This window comes from Macrobrachium rosenbergii, chromosome 16 (assembly GCF_040412425.1).
Source record: "Macrobrachium rosenbergii isolate ZJJX-2024 chromosome 16, ASM4041242v1, whole genome shotgun sequence".
In the NCBI taxonomy this organism is placed as follows: domain Eukaryota; kingdom Metazoa; phylum Arthropoda; class Malacostraca; order Decapoda; family Palaemonidae; genus Macrobrachium; species Macrobrachium rosenbergii.
The window spans coordinates 41891622-41914513 of NC_089756.1; the positions used below are offsets into that span (position 1 = coordinate 41891622).

General features: G+C 38.0%; 1 long non-coding RNA gene across 2 annotated transcripts in view; it reads left to right on the forward strand.

Moving 5' to 3' along the window:
- LOC136847030 (uncharacterized) overlaps positions 1-22892 on the forward strand; it is a 114480-nt gene that overhangs the window by 53610 nt on the left and 37978 nt on the right. For both annotated transcript variants that reach the window (XR_010855591.1, XR_010855590.1), the window contains exons 2-3: positions 9971-10180; positions 20674-20883. This is a non-coding gene — a long non-coding RNA (uncharacterized lncRNA). The remainder of the gene's footprint in view (positions 1-9970; positions 10181-20673; positions 20884-22892) is intronic.

Sequence of the window (22892 nt, forward strand, 5' to 3'; positions counted from 1 at the left end):
TATCATATTCTCTCTCTCTCTCTCTCTCTCTCTCTCTCTCTCTCTCTCTCTCTCTCTCTCTCAGCAACCCCAAAAATTTACGTATTCTTGTATTACTTTTTTTCATTAAGTGGCATATTGCAATTACACTAGTTTATGACCATGAAGCACTCTCTCTCTCTCTCTCTCTCTCTCTCTCTCTCTCTCTCTCTCTCTCTCTCTCTCTCTCTCTCTACACAAAATGTGTGTGTGTGTGTTGATAGAGAGAGAGAGAGAGAGAGAGAGAGAGCTCTGGTTCTGATACTGAAAAGCAAAAAAGTTCAAAACACGTAGGAATATTCCATGTAAATCGGAGGCCTAATTACCCATATGAATTGTCGGGACTTGAGATTTTAATATATATGCAAATATGGCTTTCATTTAACACGGCGTTAGTTCAGTTTATTGAAAGTTAAGCGAAAGTAATTAATGGAATATGAATTTATGACGATTTGAATGGTTGTTTATTTTATTGTAAACATTATCTCTCTCTCTCTCTCTCTCTCTCTTCTCTCTCTCTCTCTCTCTCTCTCTCTCTCTCTCTCTCGGTAGATTTGTCTATGAAGACATTATTTAGCTCTTTACGTACTAATGGGTTCAGAAACCAAAATATATAAATGCGTGTGTTCACATCTGCTGTAAGTCCAATTTATGATGTGTTAAATATATTATTAATATATGCATTATGAACCACAGCGTCTCCATTTGCGTTTTGCTAGTTTCCATGCAAGTTATCTTCTGGATGATAAAAAAAAACCGCAAAAATAGCACCAAGCATTGTTTCACCTTTGTTGAGATATTCAAAAGAATACTTATTTCTTCCTGTGATAACGACGATATTAGATTGCTTTTGAACTGCAGGGCCATTGTACAAGGACCAGTCATTGAAGTTCTTAAGAAACTGTTGCTCGTTTCATAAACGGCCCAATATGAGCGGACCCTACAATGTCTTTGTTACCTTCTGATGATTTCTGTGTGGTTGAATCCATTCCCCTTTCGGTCGAATTTTCGTTTGATGAACTAAGGATTCAAAGGTAGAACTCAGTGCTTTAAGAAATGGCTTTTGCATAAAGGGTGTCCTTGGAATGGGAAAGTCTTGTTTATTATGGTTCTCCTGTTACGTAAGCAGGTGTATTGTGTAAACAGCAGTGTGTAATTTGTGCCCTTTTAAATGTATGTACTGAAAACTTATTTACCGTACTTTGCAAAATTAGGTATATTTTATAGACAGATGTGTGTACTTGGTATATGTATCTATATATACGTGGTTATACATTGTGTATTTCTGTTTAACGTTTCTTAAACACGAATGTTATCGGAAAGAAGCGTAATTGACGTTCCCTACAAAACACTCATTTATATGCCGTAACAGGTTTCAGATTTATTTTGATACATTTTATTAGATTTTAGTGTGCAGAGTGATTAACAATAATAGAACACCAGAACTCTCATACCTAAAGCGCCTATTCACTCTGTAGTGTCGCCTGTGACTTTCCACTGTGGTGGTCTTTAGTTCATGACAACTCTTGGGAAATAATTTTCCTGTCCATGTGGGCTAGAGTGAGCTTTGTGGATTTGAAACGGTCTTGTCTGTTAATCATCAGCAGCCATTGCCTTGCTTACCCAGGTTTCACGTGGGTGGAGAGTGACTTGGGTGCTCAGCACACCTACAGTGCATGTTTGACCTCTAGGTGCAAGAAAGCTATAATTCGGTATCTGACTTCTGGTGTACATAAGTGAAAATAAGTTTGCAAACAAATAAGAAATATTAAACAATTATACTGTTTGCTTATAAATCTTAGGGGACAGATACTTATGGTTATAAAAAGACGCAGTCTACACTTTCGTTTGAGATTCACGGATTTATGATAACTGGAAATCGAGAGAAAATATAAAAAAGTCTAAATACGGTAAATAAGTACGTCACGTATTCCCCGGCAAAAACTGTGAATGTTATTTTTCCGTTTAGATGGCAATATTACTCGAGAGACAAGCACAAATTTTATCGCCTAATAAATAGCGGTGCTGATGGACACTAAATTTCCCTGAAACCAGCCGAGCAGATATAACCAGATTTTATCACCACATACTCTCTCTCTCTCTCTCTCTCTCTCTCTCTCTCTCAATAGATTTGTGTATGAAGACGTTATTTAGCTCTTTACGTACTAATGGGTTCAGAAACCAAAATATATAAATGCGTGTGTTCACATCTGCTGTAAGTCCAATTTATGATGTGTTAAATATATTATTAATATATGCATTATGAACCACAGCGTCTCCATTTGCGTTTTGCTAGTTTCCATGCAAGTTATCTTCTGGATGATAAAAAAAAACAGCAAAAATAGCACCTAGCATTGTTTCACCTGTGTTGAGATATTCAAAAGAATACTTATTTCTTCCCGTGATAACGACGATATTAGATTGCTTTTGAACTGCAGGGCCATTGTACAGGGACCAGTCATTGAAGTTCTTAAGAAACTGTTGCTCGTTTCATAAACGGCCCAATATGAGCGGACCCTACAATGTCTTTGTTACCTTCTAATGATTTCTGTGTGGTTGAATCCATTCCCCCTTTCGGTCGAATTTTCGTTTGATGAACCAAGGATTCAAAGGTAGAAATCAGTGCTTTAAGAAATGGCTTTTGCATGAAGGAGTCCTTGGAATGGGAAAGTCTTGTTTATTATGGTTCTTCTGTTACGTAAGCAGGTGTATTGTGTAAACAGCAGTGTGTAATTTGTGCCCTTTTAAATGTATGTACTGAAAACTTATTTACCGTACTTTGGTTTCCTAGTACAAAATTAGGTATGTTTTATAGACAGATGTGTGTACTTGGTATATGTATCTATATATACGTGATTATACAGTGTGTATCTCTGTTTAACGTTTCTTAAACACGAATGTTCTCGGAAGCAGCGTAATCGACGTTCCCTACAAAACACTCCTTTATATGCCGTAATAGGTTTCAGATTTATTTTGATACATTTTATTAGAGTTTAATGTGTAGAGTGAATAACAGTAATAGAACACCAGAACTTTCATACCTAAAACGCCCATTCACTCTGTGGTTTCGCCTGTGACTTTCCACTGTGGGTGGTCTTTAGTTCATGACAACTCTTGGGAAATAATTTTCCTGTCTGTGTGGGCTAGAGTGGGCTTTGTGGAGGTGAAACGGTCTTGTCTGTTGAATCATCAGCAGCCATTGCCTTGCTTACCCAGGTTTCATGTGGGTGGAGTGGCTTGGGTGCTCAGCATACCTATGGTGCATGTTTGACCTCTAGGTGCAAGAAAGCTATACTTGGTATCTGACTTCTGGTATACATAAGTAGAAATGAGTTTGCAAACAAATAAGAAATATTAAACAATTTTACTGTTTGCTTATAAATCTTAGGGGACAGATACTTATAGTTACAAAGACGCAGTCTACACTTTCGTTTGAGATTCACGGATTTATGATAACTGGAAATCGAGAGAAAATAGAAAAATACTAAATAAGGCAAATAAGTACGTCACGTATTCCCGGCAAAAACTGTGAATGTTATTTTTCCGTTTAGATGGCAATATTACTCGAGAGACAAGCGCAAATTTTATCGCCTAATAAATAGCGGTGCTGATGGACACTAAATTTCCCGGAACCAGCCGAGCAGATATAACCAGATTTTATCACCACATACTCTCTCTCTCTCTCTCTCTCTCTCTCTCTCTCTCTCTCTCTCTCTCTCTCTCTCTCTCTTCTCTCAATAGATTTGTGTATGAAGACGTTATTTAGCTCTTTACGTACTAATGGGTTCAGAAACCAAAATATATAAATGCGTGTGTTCACATCTGCTGTAAGTCCAATTTATGATGTGTTAAATATATTATTAATATATGCATTATGAACCACAGCGTCTCCATTTGCGTTTGCTAGTTTCCATGCAAGTTATCTTCTGGATGATAAAAAAAACAGCAAAAATAGCACCTAGCATTGTTTCACCTGTGTTGAGATATTCAAAAGAATACTTATTTCTTCCCGTGATAACGACGATATTAGATTGCTTTTGAACTGCAGGGCCATTGTACAGGGACCAGTCATTGAAGTTCTTAAGAAACTGTTGCTCGTTTCATAAACGGCCCAATATGAGCGGACCCTACAATGTCTTTGTTACCTTCTAATGATTTCTGTGTGGTTGAGTCCATTCCCTTTCGGTCGAATTTTCGTTTGATGAACCAAGGATTCAAAGGTAGAAATCAGTGCTTTAAGAAATGGCTTTTGCATGAAGGAGTCCTTGGAATGGGAAAGTCTTGTTTATTATGGTTCTTCTGTTACGTAAGTAGGTGTATTGTAAACAGCAGTGTGTAATTTGTGCCCTTTTAAATGTATGTACTGAAAACTTATTTACCGTACTTTGGTTTCCCTAGTACAAAATTAGGTATGTTTTATAGACAGATGTGTGTACTTGGTATATGTATCTATATATACGTGATTATACAGTGTGTATCTCTGTTTAACGTTTCTTAAACACGAATGTTCTCGGGAAGCAGCGTAATCGACGTTCCCTACAAAACACTCCTTTATATGCCGTAATAGGTTTCAGATTTATTTTGATACATTTTATTAGAGTTTAATGTAGAGTGAATAACAGTAATAGAACACCAGAACTTTCATACCTAAAACGCCCATTCACTCTGTGGTTTCGCCTGTGACTTTCCACTGTGGTGGTCTTTAGTTCATGACAACTCTTGGGAAATAATTTTCCTGTCTGTGTGGGCTAGAGTGGGCTTTGTGGAGGTGAAACGGTCTTGTCTGTTGAATCATCAGCAGCCATTGCCTTGCTTACCCAGGTTTCATGTGGGTTGGTTTGGGTGCTCAGCATACCTATGGTGCATGTTTGACCTCTAGGTGCAAGAAAGCTATACTTCGGTATCTGACTTCTGGTATACATAAGTAGAAATGAGTTTGCAAACAAATAAGAAATATTAAACAATTTTACTGTTTGCTTATAAATCTTAGGGGACAGATACTTATAGTTACAAAAAGACGCAGTCTACACTTTCGTTTGAGATTCACGGATTTATGATAACTGGAAATCGAGAGAAAATAGAAAAAATACTAAATAAGGCAAATAAGTACGTCACGTATTCCCCGGCAAAAACTGTGAATGTTATTTTTCCGTTTAGATGGCAATATTACTCGAGAGACAAGCGCAAATTTTATCGCCTAATAAATAGCGGTGCTGATGGACACTAAATTTCCCGGAACCAGCCGAGCAGATATAACCAGATTTTATCACCACATACTCTCTCTCTCTCTCTCTCTCTCTCTCTCTCTCTCTCTCTCTCTCTCTCTCTCTCTCTCAATAGATTTGTGTATGAAGACGTTATTTAGCTCTTTACGTACTAATGGGTTCAGAAACCAAAATATATAAATGCGTGTGTTCACATCTGCTGTAAGTCCAATTTATGATGTGTTAAATATATTATTAATATATGCATTATGAACCACAGCGTCTCCATTTGCGTTTTGCTAGTTTCCATGCAAGTTATCTTCTGGATGATAAAAAAAACAGCAAAATAGCACCTAGCATTGTTTCACCTGTGTTGAGATATTCAAAGAATACTTATTTCTTCCCGTGATAACGACGATATTAGATTGCTTTTGAACTGCAGGGCCATTGTACAGGGACCAGTCATTGAAGTTCTTAAGAAACTGTTGCTCGTTTCATAAACGGCCCAATATGAGCGGACCCTACAATGTCTTTGTTACCTTCTAATGATTTCTGTGTGGTTGAATCCATTCCCCTTTCGGTCGAATTTTCGTTTGATGAACCAAGGATTCAAAGGTAGAAATCAGTGCTTTAAGAAATGGCTTTTGCATGAAGGGAGTCCTTGGAATGGGAAAGTCTTGTTTATTATGGTTCTTCTGTTACGTAAGCAGGTGTATTGTGTAAACAGCAGTGTGTAATTTGTGCCCTTTTAAATGTATGTACTGAAAACTTATTTACCGTACTTTGGTTTCCCTAGTACAAAATTAGGTATGTTTTATAGACAGATGTGTGTACTTGGTATATGTATCTATATATACGTGATTATACAGTGTGTATCTCTGTTTAACGTTTCTTAAACACGAATGTTCTCGGGAAGCAGCGTAATCGACGTTCCCTACAAAACACTCCTTTATATGCCGTAATAGGTTTCAGATTTATTTTGATACATTTTATTAGAGTTTAATGTGTAGAGTGAATAACAGTAATAGAACACCAGAACTTTCATACCTAAAACGCCCATTCACTCTGTGGTTTCGCCTGTGACTTTCCACTGTGGTGGTCTTTAGTTCATGACAACTCTTGGGAAATAATTTTCCTGTCTGTGTGGGCTAGAGTGGGCTTTGTGGAGGTGAAACGGTCTTGTCTGTTGAATCATCAGCAGCCATTGCCTTGCTTACCCAGGTTTCATGTGGGTGGAGAGTGGCTTGGGTGCTCAGCATACCTATGGTGCATGTTTGACCTCTAGGTGCAAGAAAGCTATACTTCGGTATCTGACTTCTGGTATACATAAGTAGAAATGAGTTTGCAAACAAATAAGAAATATTAAACAATTTTACTGTTTGCTTATAAATCTGAGGGGACAGATACTTATAGTTACAAAAAGACGCAGTCTACACTTTCGTTTGAGATTCACGGATTTATGATAACTGGAAATCGAGAGAAAATAGAAAAAATACTAAATAAGGCAAATAAGTACGTCACGTATTCCCCGGCAAAAACTGTGAATGTTATTTTTCCGTTTAGATGGCAATATTACTCGAGAGACAAGCGCAAATTTTATCGCCTAATAAATAGCGGTGCTGATGGACACTAAATTTCCCGGAACCAGCCGAGCAGATATAACCAGATTTTATCACCACATACTCTCTCTCTGTCTCTCTCTCTCTCTCTCTCTCTCTCTCTCTCTCAATAGATTTGTGTATGAAGACGTTATTTAGCTCTTTACGTACTAATGGGTTCAGAAACCAAAATATATAAATGCGTGTGTTCACATCTGCTGTAAGTCCAATTTATGATGTGTTAAATATATTATTAATATATGCATTATGAACCACAGCATCTCCATTTGCGTTTTGCTAGTTTCCATGCAAGTTATCTTCTGGATGATAAAAAAAAAAAAACAGCAAAAATAGCACCTAGCATTGTTTCACCTGTGTTGAGATATTCAAAAGAATACTTATTTCTTCCTGTGATAACGACGATATTAGATTGCTTTTGAACTGCAGGGCCATTGTACAGGGACCAGTCATTGAAGTTCTTAAGAAACTGTTGCTCGTTTCATAAACGGCCCAATATGAGCGGACCCTACAATGTCTTTGTTACCTTCTAATGATTTCTGTGTGGTTGAATCCATTCCCCTTTCGGTCGAATTTTCGTTTGATGAACCAAGGATTCAAAGGTAGAAATCAGTGCTTTAAGAAATGGCTTTTGCATGAAGGGAGTCCTTGGAATGGGAAAGTCTTGTTTATTATGGTTCTTCTGTTACGTAAGCAGGTGTATTGTGTAAACAGCAGTGTGTAATTTGTGCCCTTTTAAATGTATGTACTGAAAACTTATTTACCGTACTTTGGTTTCCTAGTACAAAATTAGGTATGTTTTATAGACAGATGTGTGTACTTGGTATATGTATCTATATATACGTGATTATACAGTGTGTATCTCTGTTTAACGTTTCTTAAACACGAATGTTCTCCGGGAAGCAGCGTAATCGACGTTCCCTACAAAACACTCCTTTATATGCCGTAATAGGTTTCAGATTTATTTTGATACATTTTATTAGAGTTTAATGTGTAGAGTGAATAACAGTAATAGAACACCAGAACTTTCATACCTAAAACGCCCATTCACTCTGTGGTTTCGCCTGTGACTTTCCACTGTGGTGGTCTTTAGTTCATGACAACTCTTGGGAAATAATTTTCCTGTCTGTGTGGGCTAGAGTGGGCTTTGTGGAGGTGAAACGGTCTTGTCTGTTGAATCATCAGCAGCCATTGCCTTGCTTACCCAGGTTTCATGTGGGTGGAGAGTGGCTTGGGTGCTCAGCATACTATGGTGCATGTTTGACCTCTAGGTGCAAGAAAGCTATACTTCGGTATCTGACTTCTGGTATACATAAGTAGAAATGAGTTTGCAAACAAATAAGAAATATTAAACAATTTTACTGTTTGCTTATAAATCTTAGGGGACAGATACTTATAGTTACAAAAAGACGCAGTCTACACTTTCGTTTGAGATTCACGGATTTATGATAACTGGAAATCGAGAGAAAATAGAAAAAATACTAAATAAGGCAAATAAGTACGTCACGTATTCCCGGCAAAAACTGTGAATGTTATTTTTCCGTTTAGATGGCAATATTACTCGAGAGACAAGCGCAAATTTTATCGCCTAATAAATAGCGGTGCTGATGGACACTAAATTTCCCGGAACCAGCCGAGCAGATATAACCAGATTTTATCATCACTCTCTCTCTCTCTCTCTCTCTCTCTCTCTCTCTCTCTCTCTCTCTCTCTCTCTCTCTCTCTTCTGGTAAATTGGAAATAAACGTTACTATGTTTCTTCGATGACTGCAGTATGTATATTTATTTAACTTCCTCATTCAATTTCAAACTTTTTGAACTGTTACTGAACAAACTGAACTTTTTCGTTCAGTTTGTTCAGTAATAAATGCCAAGGCGCCGTGAAGAAGCCTTGTGTCTAGAATTTTAACAAGGTGGTTTCGTGTCTCAAAGTAATTTTAAGGCGTGAGTTGCTTATAATTAATGATTATATCTTTAAAATCATGTTTGAAAGCTATGATTTTATTAAGATAACTTTGCTGTGAAAGTGTGATGCTATGATTTTAGTTCAGATTTTGAAATTTGATTAATTTGTTTAAAGATTAGTTATCTTACCTCTCTCTCTCTCTCTCTCTCTCTCTCTCTCTCTCTCTCTCTCTCTCTCTCTCTCTCTCTCTCTCTCTCTCTCTCTGTGTGTGTGTGTGTTGTACAGATGTGTTCGTACGTACGCGCACTTATTGATGAATGTTTACGTATATTACTGTAAGTGAACTGAGCAATGCCTATCTCCCTCTCTCTTACATCATCAAACATTAATTTCACGAACATGTTTTTTTTAACTCTCTCTCTCTCTCTCTCTCTCTCTCTCTCTCTCTCTCTCTCTCTCTCTCTCCTTCTTTTTCTTGATAAACTTAATCCTTACCTCACTAAGATATTTTCAAGTCCCTCACCCCTCTTCTCTCTCTCTCTCTCTCTCTCTCTCTCCGAAGTTCCTTGCCAGTAGCTTCAATTAGACGAACAATGGAGCCAATTTCTCTTCATAATTGGGGATAAAACTTTCAAGCAAGTTATTAAACACGCCGCCTTTATTGTCCTACAACCTACGGCCAAGTTATAAGTGGTGTCGTGGGTCGGAGGGTTGGGAAACTGAAGAGGGCAGGAAAAAAGGAGCTGTTATTTGGGAGGTAATTATTTCCATAGTTTGTTTTAGATACATAGGCATACGTGTATTTGGATGGGGTTATTAGTTATAATAATAATTGTTAATATTATTACTATTATTATGATGCCTCCGGTAGGGATTAGTGCCGTCAATCTCTCACAGTACAATCTAGGCATTGCGTAAGATTCTTTGCAGCCTCCATTCGGCCCCTAGCTGCAACCCCTTTCATTCCTTTTACCATACCTCCATTCATATTATCTTTCTTCCATCTTACTTTCCACCTACTCCTAACAGTTGTTTCATAGCGCAACTGCGAGGTTTTCCTTCTGTTACACCTTTCAAACCTTTATACTCTCAATTTCCTTTTCAGCGCTGAATGACCTCGTCGGTCCCAGCGTTTGGCCTTAGGCCTAAATTTTATATTGCTGTCCATTATGTAGATGCCTGTTATGTATCAGTTAGGACAATAATAACAGTATTTTCTTTGACAGGTTCAGTTGTGCTTGGAAGCAACACTTCACAGCTCTAGACTACGGCTCTGTCTTAATTACGCAAAAGAATACTGAGGAATGCGTACTCTTTACTGGGAGGTTTTTTTTTGTAATTAGGACTGCTACGTGACTTAGGAATGTTGGTATTACAAAGGCGTCCATCGGCTCTTTAAAATCAAAGAAGCGTTTGTGATTAAAGAAGAAGGACAGGTACGCTATTTTTCCAGTTTCATTTTTATTGTTTATTGAAAATGCAGGAAACGTTAAACTTTACTATTTTTTAAAGAAGCAACATTCATAGTGACAGGGATGTCCTAATTTTCAACATTTGTGTGCTATATATTGCTTTCGCCAACTAAATTGGGAGTAAGTTATGTATTCAGTGGCGTGTCTGTCAGATATATGATATTTTTGTTTATAGATTTCCGTGAAATTTTGTGACGGGGGTGGGGGTTGGGGTTCTCGTTCGTTTTGCCCAAAATGCTAAGTTTGATCATATTCCAACCACTTGTGAATGTATTTATATGCATGAATGCAGTCGGAATCATGTGACGAGTTTCAGCTGCACCTTCCATAGGTGCACGTAATTGCTCGTTTTCTAACCTCAGTTATTGGATGGTCAGATGTTATCTGTCAGTCTTGTATAGACTCCTTGCAGTGAGTCGGCCATTCTTTCAGTGCCTGTAAAATCGCCATTAATTTTTGGCTTTCTCTTCATTGCATTTGCCTTGCTATCATTGCTATTTTACATATATATGCATTTTCACACGCAACCCTGCAAATGACATTTAATTAAAACACCATTCCCTTGAACTTGATATACCATGTACTGGGAGCGGTGAAATCAAATGGCTGTTGTATACCACTGACTTATACATGCTTTATAGAAAAAGATTTTGACCATCTTGACACAGTGCTACTCTTTAGTGACCCTGAGCTTTGTGAATCTCCAGAAACCGGCGCCTCTCCTGCCGTCAAGCCTAAGTTTGGTCAGTAGGGTTACATGCTCGAGTCCTGTTATTTTCTCTTTACATCCCATGAGTGGGTACTCTGTGGGATTTTCCATGATGATTTCATATATATATATATATATATATATATATATATATATATATATATATATATATATATATATATATATATATATATATATATATATATATATATATATATGTGTGTGTGTATCACTACCATGGGTGACTCCATAGAAAGGTGGGATAAAACTTTCATTATTCGCATTTAACTGTTGAAGTGGATATCCAGAACCCTCTGTGCAAAATGTTTTCATAACTTTGTGGACAATCTCATTTCAGTCCGTTGAAATTGGCTGCTTTGGTCTTCTCCGGTGGTCCTAGATAGCACCACCTGGATATTGCTGCCCTTGGAAGAACAAATATATATATCCCAAGGCAGAAGAGTCCCTAGAGGAGCCTCTTTTTATTTCTATTGAGGCTAACGACAACCACATATGTAAGATCCGCCAATTTATTTATGTCTGTTGCCGAGGTGTTACTAAGCGGTACTCCTTGGAGGTTACTGTTGTATAAATTACTGATAACTTGAGATACAAATATATTACCCCAGTGAAGGGTTGTGAACCCTCCTGGGGGAGGGGTGTGGGGACATTATTAATGGCAGACGAGTTCTTCTGAGGCCATAAGAACTGACCCTTCTCTCATGCGCGCCAATGTGTGGTGTGAAAATCGTCACGTGACCAGGGGCATGCTGTCTGCTGCCCATACCTACTATCGTTACTGGAGAAAACGGAAATTTTATACATACATATATATACATACATACACACACACATATATATACATATATATATACATATATATATATATATATATATATATATATATATATATATATATATATATATATTCACGTGGAAAATGCATCCATTCAGTACCCTTCTCATATGAACAAGACTAATCAAAATTATAATAGCGCCGTGAAGAATATAATTATTTTGCATTGTATCAGATATCAGAAATGCAATCTTGAAAGCTATTAAGAAATGAAGTGGGAGGGATTGGATTGCGAATGAGCTTGTGCTTTAGAACTTGAGAGAGAGAGAGAGAGAGAGAGAGAGAGAGAGAGAGAGAGAGAGAGAGAGAGAGAGAGAGAGGGGAGAGGGTTCTTGGGGATAATTGAGTGAAGAAGACGGAATTGGCGCTTGAGCGCATTACCCGATAAATGCTGGTTTGGAGACGTCATTGCAGAAGTGACGAAAGTCTAAAGACCATAAAGAATGGAGCATAATTACAGAACAATGAACACGGTTCAGAACGTAAGAGGGGAAGACCAGGTGAATTGGCAAATTATAACTAAAAGACACTGCAATATGTCGAAACCTTTTGCTCAATGTCTGGCTTTAGAACTTGGACAGAGAAAAGCGCTTTTGGCCGAGACAAGGAAAAGTGTAAAAGATGTGCTTGCACATTCAATCAAGGTCATACTTCCGATTGTGGTTTTCATGGGTTCCAGTTCGAAATTCATTCTCAGTAATAATCATGTTGGTAGGTAGGGTGTGTGATTAGGTAATCTTTGAACAGGACTTATTGGCCGGTATGGTATACGTATGATTGGCTAATCCTTGAACAGAACTTCTGGAAAAGTCCCGTAAGCAATTCGACCAGTTGAGTCATATGTAGTTGAATTCATAATTTGTACTAATAAATATAAGCTTTAAAGGTATATTATAAAATTATATAATGCATGGAAATTGAAAGTCATGAATCCATGCAAAAATATCATGGTAATGAAATAAAGGAAGGAACTTCGATAAATAGTTATATATGAAGATAATCATAAAAATACTAAATGTTATGTATTGCGAGTATGGGAACCTCTGATTACAGGCTTCTGCCATTTAACTAAATAAACTTAATTTCATTTTCATTGTTATTATTATTATTATTATTAGTGTAAGGGCGGCTCTGAATTCGCTTATCCTTTTATAAATGTTGGTGAACCAGAATTAATGTACATCGTCCTGTATGGCTTGCGGGAGAGAATTTAATTACAGTTTTACACACCTACTTATTCGTCCTCAAAATATGAAAGGAACACCAAATTTGATTGGGAATGAATACAGGCGCCACAATTTCCTTTCTACAGATTTTCCATGTCAGATAAGTAAAGAGGAACATCCTTTCCTGCGTGTGAAAAATACCAGTAATAAACCTGTCATGTAGAATAAAGGACTGGTTTCAGTCCATTCAGCAGAAAGGGGGAAACGTACGGCATTAAAGGAACGTGGCTGTAAGAGAGAATCTCTTTAAGGAACCGTATTTGGGGTTTTCGAAGATTTTTAATTAGATCAGTGGGTTTTCCAGCAGCTACTAATGCCCGTCAGAAATTTCATGAATACAATCTGTTTGTGACTGTCAGTATGATGTGTAGTTGCAAGATCGATGAATTGTGTTTAATATGCCTGCACCATTTCATTTCTGTTTGGATAACGAGAAGAAGAGCAGACATCTTAAAATCACGAATCTCAAATTGTTCATGACTTTGTTTTTCGTTATAAGAAAGTGCGTTACTTCATTGGGTTAAAGATTGAGATGCAATACAGACTCCTAGAAGATCTTGCAATATCTTAGTTGCCGTTTGATTCTTGAAGGCACAAGGATCCAGCACTAGCATTCTGTGGTCAGAGGAAAAGTGGAATCATGATTCATGACGAAGATTTGGATGATAAAGAGATTACTCTCTCTCTCTCTCTCTCTCTCTCTCTCTCTCTCTCTCTCTCTCTCTCTCTCAGTACAATCCATTACCATTATGCCTTTGCAACAAGTAACACGGGAATCCGTATGTGTGCGCAGAGAAATGATATATCAGAAGTAGGTCATCATCCCCCCCGCCCCGTCCCCTCTCCCTCCCATTCGTCCTTGAAATGTTTCAAGGGCTTCGGGACCTAATTATCTCCCGTATTGCTCCCGCATTAATGAGATCACAGGCAACAGTTGGCCTATGATCTTCGTCACATGGACTCGGTACGTGATGCTTCACGCTTCATTGAGAGATGTCATTGAAGCTGCTTCATCCCGCACTTCGCTGAGCGCGCGCTCGCGCTTCCGTATCGATTGAGGCGTGCTTATTCATTTTCATTCATGCAGAAGTTGCTGATCGAGCGAATTATGAAACTCACGCTTCTTGGCGTCTATGCGTGTGTTTGCCTACACACATGAACTGGAGGTAAATAAACACGTTATTCTGTGCTTTCATTATGTATACATCTTTTAGAAACAAAAATGAATTTTTGTTTATTTTCGTTTTTCTGCATTAATTCATACATGGGAGCAAGGTATTGAGTTAGATGTATGTATTTGCTGATAAGATGGCTACGTAGTTTAAGTATTTAGCTAAATGAAATCTTTCATTTAAACATGCTTTAGGAGAGAACGCGCCCTCAGAGAGAGAGAGAGTAGGAGAGAAGGCGCCCTTTAGAGAGAGAGAGAGAGAGAGAGAGAGATTATTTATCTAGTATTAAGATATTTCTTATTTCAACTGATAACGATGCAAGAACTTCTGTACGTCCCGTTAAGAAAGTTTTCGAAAACTAATGGATTTTTTTTTCAACAATTCTCGTCCTTGCAACTTCAAGTCTCTCCACTTGAGGAAAAAAATTGTCATTTGTCATCAGAATCTTCTGTGAAGAAGAAGTCAGGATGAATGCGTTCCATTGCGGTTTTCAGAAGACTCTTAAGAAAGGAACATTCTGAGTAAGATCACCCTTCCCCGAGTTGATGTGAGGGCTTCCCCCCCCCACCCCCCCACCCCCCCAAGAGGCCACCGTGCCGCTGCATTGTGCTTTTGTATTCAGAAACGCAGAGGAAATTCACAATAGAGATGCTTGCGTTCTTAATGGACGTTTATGCGATGTTTTTTGGGATTTATTTTTAATTCTCATTTCTCAGTAGCTCGTGATTTAAAGGGAAGACGTCATAGCCTCAGAGAACTGAAATTGGTGCAATGCCACCACTGCGTCACTAAAAAATTCAAGATTCGCATTCTGCGTTCACATGAAAGGTAACAGCTGAACTCACGCCCTCTTGATTTTACAAAACAGGGAGACTTCTTTGCTGTCCAGAAGTATTTAAATTTTATCATCAAATTAACTATCCCGACCCTCGAAGTATTTTCGCACAGAGAAGAATCCATTTTCTTAAATCATTGAAATATGAGCCATACATTGTTTTTGTCAAAATAATTGAGAAAGAAATTTCACCCAGAGAACCTAAATCTTAACTTCATTTGAAAGGCGGCTTCGCAGAATTCACCACCTGTTTTTTCGGGAATGGTGGCTTTCAAATCCAGTAACCTGAGTCTACAATTTTTAGGGGGAGGCTTTAACCGTCCAGAGCTTCACTTCTTAAATTGCTTGGAAATATTACTACAACTTGCAGTTATTATCCTTACGCCCTCCTGTTACTACAGTACCTGCAGTACCAGAAGCTTAAAATTTATGTGGGGTCTTAGCTCCAGGGGCTTTAAGCCTTCTAATATTTATTTATTATTTATTTATCGTATGTGTGTGTAAAGGGTAATGGGACGTAGAATTTGACCCCCCTTGCTACCCTGGGCCCAAGGGAAGCAAGAAAGGGTGAAAAAGGAAGAACGATTAGGCTTAACAACGATGGAAAAGAATTCCAAAACTTGGCAGTAGAAGACAAGAAGTAATACGAATTTCCACAGAGCAAATGTGGGAAGAGGTGGCCTGACGGATGTTACAGGGCCATCTGAGACATTTAGCACCAACTGAACACGAATCGAAAAAGCATCAGAGAGAAACCACCACCTCCCTCATTTCGGAAAGGTACGGGAGCACGTATGGAAAGAGTGGGATCACTGATCAATCGTATTGCCTTAGATTCAGTCCTACCGTGGAGGTTTATCAGTGTTAAGTGACCGGCAAACCAGAACCTGCCTCCGTTCGCTGAAGTGCAGTTTGACGAAAGTGACGAAATTATGTTAAGAAACACACCGGAATATTCAAGTCTTGGTTCCCTATCCGTGGCGTCATCGCAGCATGGAGGAAGTAAATTCGCGAGCTTTTTGCTTTCAACAATTACTTGTGATGAACGGGATTTGCTCTGGAATAAAAACCACCACACTGTTAATAGGCAAATAATTTGGGACGCGTTGGTGACAAGAGCCTGTTTCGAGTCCGAGGTAACATTTATATATTAATCTACATCTTATTATCATTAAAAATTATCAAAACGTATAGAATCCCAATAAGGAATATCAGTTTTAAAGCAGAATTTGTAAAAAAAAAAAAATCGGATCCTTGTGTCGTTGCTGGTCGCCTATCAGATATCGGGTGCGCATAGTCATATCCCGCGAGTCGTGCTATGCTTCCTCAACTTTCCTTATATATTCATGAGATTACATCGAGATGTGATTTCCTTCTACAAGACACGCCATGCTGAATAGAGAACAACTTCCAATGGGGAAACCACATCTGTCGAGAAAATCTACGGAAGATGAACGCCAGTTTCTGGCACGGTCGATTATGGCCCGTCGCACAAGGATCGTAAATATGATGACACAAATTTATACGAAGCTGTGACTTATCATTGCCGAGTTTCCTTTCTCTGTGTACGGTCTCGGGAAACCCGAGACGAGGGGAACTTGCGAGCAGATTTCTTTATCGCTCTCGATCTAGTTGGAGGTGATTTCCATAAACTTTATCGTCAGTGAACGTTTGAAAGAACTAGAGCCAAATAGCCCAGTCCCTGATATCGGCGTATTTCCAAGATACGTAAGCAGTATGTGGCTTGGGAGATGTGCTTCCGATAGGAAATTTACTGGAGATATCTTTCAAAAGATTGCTCAAACGTGGTGTCTTAGAATAATGGCGGTTTGATTTTTTCATCAGTTTTGGTGATAAATATGTACATTCATAATCAAAATTTACTTTTTACACCAAAAATAGTAATTTTTTTCAGGCTGACTTAGATTTTAGTGAATAACTTACATACTAATTTTTTTGTGCAACTGAAACCATGTATGTATACACATACACAGATAGAATTGAGTTGTTATAGATTCAGCTGGTCGTATTCCTGCACAGGTTCTTGGTCCTGAGAAGCATGTAACACAAAATGGTCCACGCGCAATCCCCACACACAGAGAGAGAGAGAGAGAGAGAGAGAGAGAGAGAGAGAGAGAGAGAGAGAGAGAGAGAGAGGGGGGCGCTTGATTATTCATGGTTCAAATTCATACTTGTGCAATATCCTCCAGAAACCACTTGTTGAGAAGTTTAAGAAAGTGAATACTTTCTCTTTTTACTCATTCATTACAGTCTTAAAGAGTTCATATAGGAAAAAGTTTTCTTTGTCTTCAAAGCCAAGTTTAAATTCCCCCTTGGGCGAGGAGGAAATCAAGCTAAATGCATTCCATTATGGTTTTAAAAGAGCTGATGAGGAAGACACATTGCGAGTAAGATCAGCCTCACAGATGAGTTGACGAGTCTTTTTCCAGAAAGTCATTCCATTGTGGCTGTGCATTAAGACTATTCTTACACTCTAAGAAATTTCCAGTAGAGAAACTTGCATGTTTAATGGACGTTCCAAAATATTATGAGTTTTCTGTAAAAGAAAACTATTGTGCCGGCTTTGTCTGTCCGTCCGCACTTTATTCTGTCAGGACTTTTTTCTGTCCGCCCTCAGATCTTAAAAACTACTGAGCCTAGAGGGCTGCAAATTGGTTTGTTGATCATCCACCCTCCAGTCATCAAACATACCAAATTGCAGCCCTCTAGCCTCGATAGTTTTTTTTTTTTATTTTAAGGTTAAAGTTATCCATAATCGTGCTTCTGGCAAGGATAGAGGATAGGCCACCACAAGGCCTTGGTTAAAGTTTCATGGGTCGCGGCTCATACAGCATTATAACGAGACCACCGAAAGATAGATCTGTCTCGGTGGCCTTGATTATACAGAATACTCAATTGCGCCGAAGAAACTTCGACGCATTTTTTACAAGATTTTAGTAAGTTTTCATGTTAGGTTTCCCGTAGCTTCAAAATTAAATGGGAGATGTTCTGTCATCAAACCACTGAATTGGAGAGTACCTCCGCCACCGTCTCACTATAAATTAAGAACCGCACTCCTTTCGTGTAAGAAAATACAGCCCAGGTCACAAAAACAAATAAATAACGGAATAAATAAATAAAAATTTAATAAATAAACGGTGGGAAAGCATGGCACTCTTGGAAACTAGAAACTACTGATTTGCTAAACCCATATCCAAACAAGGGCCACATATAGAAAGATCAGTCAGCTTTAGAACTGTAACACCTTATATGGTCAAAACTCCATCGAAAGCACCTGAAGTCTGTGTACTTTGAAAGTTAGCATTTACATAAATGTCAGCTTGTAAAGATTCACGAGTGTATCGGTTTTATTATAAAATCTTACCAGCCCAAATGTCAAGCGCGTAGAAATTTATGAAGCAGCTCGTGGTCTGCCCTCAGTTATCAGAATTGTCATGCCATCTGTTTGCTGGAATATCTGGAGAACTGTCATGCCAGCTGTTTGCTGGAATATCTGGAGAACTGTCATGCCAGCTGTTTGCTGGAATATCTGGAGAACTTCAATACTGAAAGCTTCCAACTTGTGTCCCCTAAGCATAGATACAGTCACGGACACGGATCAGTCGAGTCAGAATCCATGATTATACAAATATATGACTGTCTTAAGAACTTTCTGCCGAGGGATTAAAATTCTTAGTGCAGACTTCAATGCCTATTTAGAGTTCAGAATCAACTTTTGTTAAACCCACATCTTACTATCGTAAATATTCAGAATTTTAATGCTTGCTCTTAATAAACTAGAGATACAGAATCTAGGAAAGAAATGTGAAAAAATCAAATGATATCCTTGCTGTACTATTTTAACTTACCCTTGATGTTCAAGAGATAAAATGGAGAAATAATTTCCTTTCCGGGGAAACGCCAGGCTGTATGACCCAGGCGAGAAAACTTTAAAACTGAGGCTTTGGATGTGCTGACTCGAGGTAGTAAAGAGAGGCTCGAATAGAGAGCGAAGTTCGATGGACTTGCGAAAGCCTGGGAGAGGCAATAAACCTGAGTTTCGGGTAAGGATCGCTCGTGGAAGCAGCATGTTGATGGTATGTATATATGCGACGCTGTGGCTTAACATTGCCGAGTTTCCTCTCTCTCTCTCTCTCTCTCTCTCTCTCTCTCTCTCTCTCTCTCTCTCTCTCTCTCTCTCTCTCTCTGCAACCTCCGTAAGCCCAAGACAAGTGGCACTCGGGAACAGATTTCTTGAGCACCCAGGGCCTGGCGGGAGGTTATTTTCATGAAGTTTTCTACACAGTGAAGGTTCCAAAGAGTCAGAGAGAGGCTCAGTCACTTAGCCCTTGGGCTTATCATATTTACGATCCAGGACAGTCGTATGTTTGGAAGAGATGATTAAGAAAATATTGTCATTTGGTATTTTAATTTATTGTTTTTCTTTTTCTTTTAGAATCAGTGTTGGTAATGTGATGCTATACGTGTTTACGTACAAAACGTTTGATTTTCTCACCTGAAACACACATATTTTTTTTCAAGATGGTTTAAAACTTGTGTCAGTATTTTTTAAATGCGTTTTCAGATCTGTTTGCCCATTGTGATGTCGAATTAAAAAAAAAAACATTTCTCTGTCCAGACAGGTTTTGTAATTTGGTATGCTGGCAACATTAGTTCCCCATTCTCGTTGATATACTTAATCTGTAACTTACCCAAAAAATTTCAAGTCCTCTCTCTCTCTCTCTCTCTCTCTCTCTCTCTCTCTCTCTCTCTCTCTCTCTCTCTCTCTCTCTCAAAACTTCTTTGGCAGCAGCTTTATTCAGTTGGACAATAGAGGCCCGTTTCTTTTCAGAATTAAGGATAAATGGCCGACATAAGTTATTCAATGGCGCCTTTATTGTCTTCCACTGTTGCTAAGTTATAAGTGGTGCCGAGCGTGCTACTGATTGATTGGTTTCGGTAGACTAGCGTTACTTATCATGGTTATCGACGCTGGGTGTTATAGAGTTGTGAAATTAGAGAGCAGGAAAGAGGAAATGTTTGTGTGATAGAGGTATTTATAGAATATGTTTCCAGAAATCTACTCGGGTGGAAAATATATTGATGTGAGTTTCGTTTTCTGACGATGATTATAATGATGGTGATGGTGGTGAATAGAATTATATAAATTGCTACTACTACTACCAGCAGGTTCTCGAAAGCTCTCGTTTTGTATATATATTTCTAATATGTATTTACGTTTTCACCATTGTGGATTTCTTCACCACTACTACTATTGTTATTTTTCTTATGATAAAATTGGATATCAAGATGACAATTTTGATGAAATTGGATATCAAGATGACAATTTTGATAAAATTGGATATCAAGATGACAATTTTGATAAAATTGGATATCAAGATGCCAATTTTGATAATATTGATGTCATGATGACAATTTTGATAAAATTGAATATCAAGATGACAGTTTTGATAAAATTCTGTATCAAGATGAAGTTTTGATAAAATTGGATATCAAGATGACAATTTTGATTATAAACTGATTAATAACATTAAAGGAAAGGTAATTACAGTATAATGCTCATGAGTATGTAGATGCTAGTTTAGTGAAATGAGAATATTAAAATTCGGGATAATAATTAAACTAAGTTCTTTGACAGGTTCGTTTCTCAGTGGAAGCAGTTTGCAGATACAGACTACGGCTCTGCCCCACTTACACAAATGAATACGGAGTAACATCGTCCTCTCTGCTTGAAAGTTTTCTCCAGTCAGGGCTACTGCTCCGTCACTGTAGAGAGCGGATATGAAAGGGGCCTCCAGCAACTCTTGAAAATTTCCGAGAAACTATCTGTAATTAAAAGCGAAGGGAGGTACGTCTTTTTTCCAGTTTTCGTTCAGTTCTAGGTAATAGCCCAGAGTTATTTTTTACAGACATTTTATTGACAGTTTTCTTTTGAAGAAACAACTTCTGTAGAGACAGGAAAAAAAAAAGAGGAAAAAGACAATTAATCGTTAACATCTGCGTTATATTCATTACCTTCAGTCACGGCGTTGGTGAAGATTATTTATTAATCCTTGTTGTCTTCATCTTCATCGGTATCCCTTTGTTAAAGGGTCGGTTGCCTTGACACCCCATCTCCAACTATTCCTTTCGAAAGCATCTTCCTCCCCTATACCCCTCTTCTCCAAACCCTCCTTCACTTGATCACCCCCATCTACTTCTTTCCCTTCCTCTTGACTTTCTACCCACAGCAGGTTCCGCCCAAGCCCTCTTCACTCCATCCTCCTCACTCATTCTTACCACATGCCCATACCATCTCAATTTCGACTCTCTTATCATATCAGTAATCTTTAATGCACGAGCACTGCTAATTACTTTACTTTCCAGCCTTTTGCTGTGCGTTTCATACTCTGTACGTGTCTTTTTCACTCTACTTTGTTCCTGACTTTCTATTTTATATATGTCCTTTTCACTCTACTTAGTTCCTGACCTTCTATTTTATACATGTCCTTGTCACTCTACTTTGTTCCTGACCTATCTATACATGTATTTTTCACTTTCTTAGTTCCTCATGTCCTTTTCACTCTACTTAGTTCCTGACCTTCTATTTTATACATGTCCTTTTTCACTCTACTTTGTTCCTGACCTTCTATTTTTACATGTCCTTTTCAGTCTACTTTGTTCCTGACCTTCTATTTTATACATGTCCTTTTCAGTCTACTTTGTTCCTGACCTTCTTTTGTATACATGTCCTTTTCACTCTACTTAGTTCCTGACCTTCTATTTTATACATGTCCTTTTGACTCTACTTTGTTCCTGACCTTCTATTTTATACATGTCCTTTTCACTCTACTTTGTTCCTGACCTTCTATTTTATACATGTCCTTTTCAGTCTACTTTGTTCCTGACCTTCTATTTTATACATGTCCTTTTCACTCTACTTTGTTCCTGACCTTCTTTTGTATACATGTCCTTTTCACTCTACTTAGTTCCTGACCTTCTATTTTATACATGTCCTTTTCACTCTACTTTGTTCCTGACCTTCTATTTTATAGATGTCCTTTTCACTCTACTTGTTCCTGACCTTCTATTTTATACATGTCCTTTTCACTCTACTTTGTTCCTGACCTTCTGTTGTATACATGTCCTTTTCACTTTACTTTGTTCCTGACCTATTTTATACATGTGCTTTTCACTCTACTTTGTTCCTGACCTTCTATTTTATACATGTCCTTTTCACTCTACTTAATTCTGACCTTCTTTTCTATGCACATGTCCTTTTCACTCTACTTAGTTCCTGACCTTCTATTTTATACATGTCCTTTTCACTCTAACCTTCTATTTTATACATGTCCTTTTCACTCTACTTAGTTCCTGACCTCTTTTGTATACATGTCCTTTTCACTCTACTTAGTTCCTGGCCTTCTATATTATACATGTCCTTTTCACTCTACTTTGTTCCTGACCTTCTATTTTGTACATGTCCTTTTCACTCTACTTTGTTCCTGACCTTCTATTTTATAGATGTCCTTTTCACTCTACTTAGTTCCTGACCTTCTATTCTATACATGTCCTTTTCACTCTACTTAGTTCCTGACCTTCTATTTTATACATTTCCTTTTCACTCAACTTTGTTCCTGACCTTCTATTTTATAGATGTCCTTTTCACTCTACTTTGTTCTTGACCTATTTTATACATGTCTTTTTCAGTCTACTTTGTTCCTGACCTTCTGTTCTATACATGTCCTTTTCACTCTACTTTGTTCCTGACCTTCTTTTGTATACATGTCCTTTTCACTCTACTTTGTTCCTGACCTTCTATTTTATACATGTCCTTGTCACTCTACTTTGTTCCTGACCTTCTATTTTATACATGTC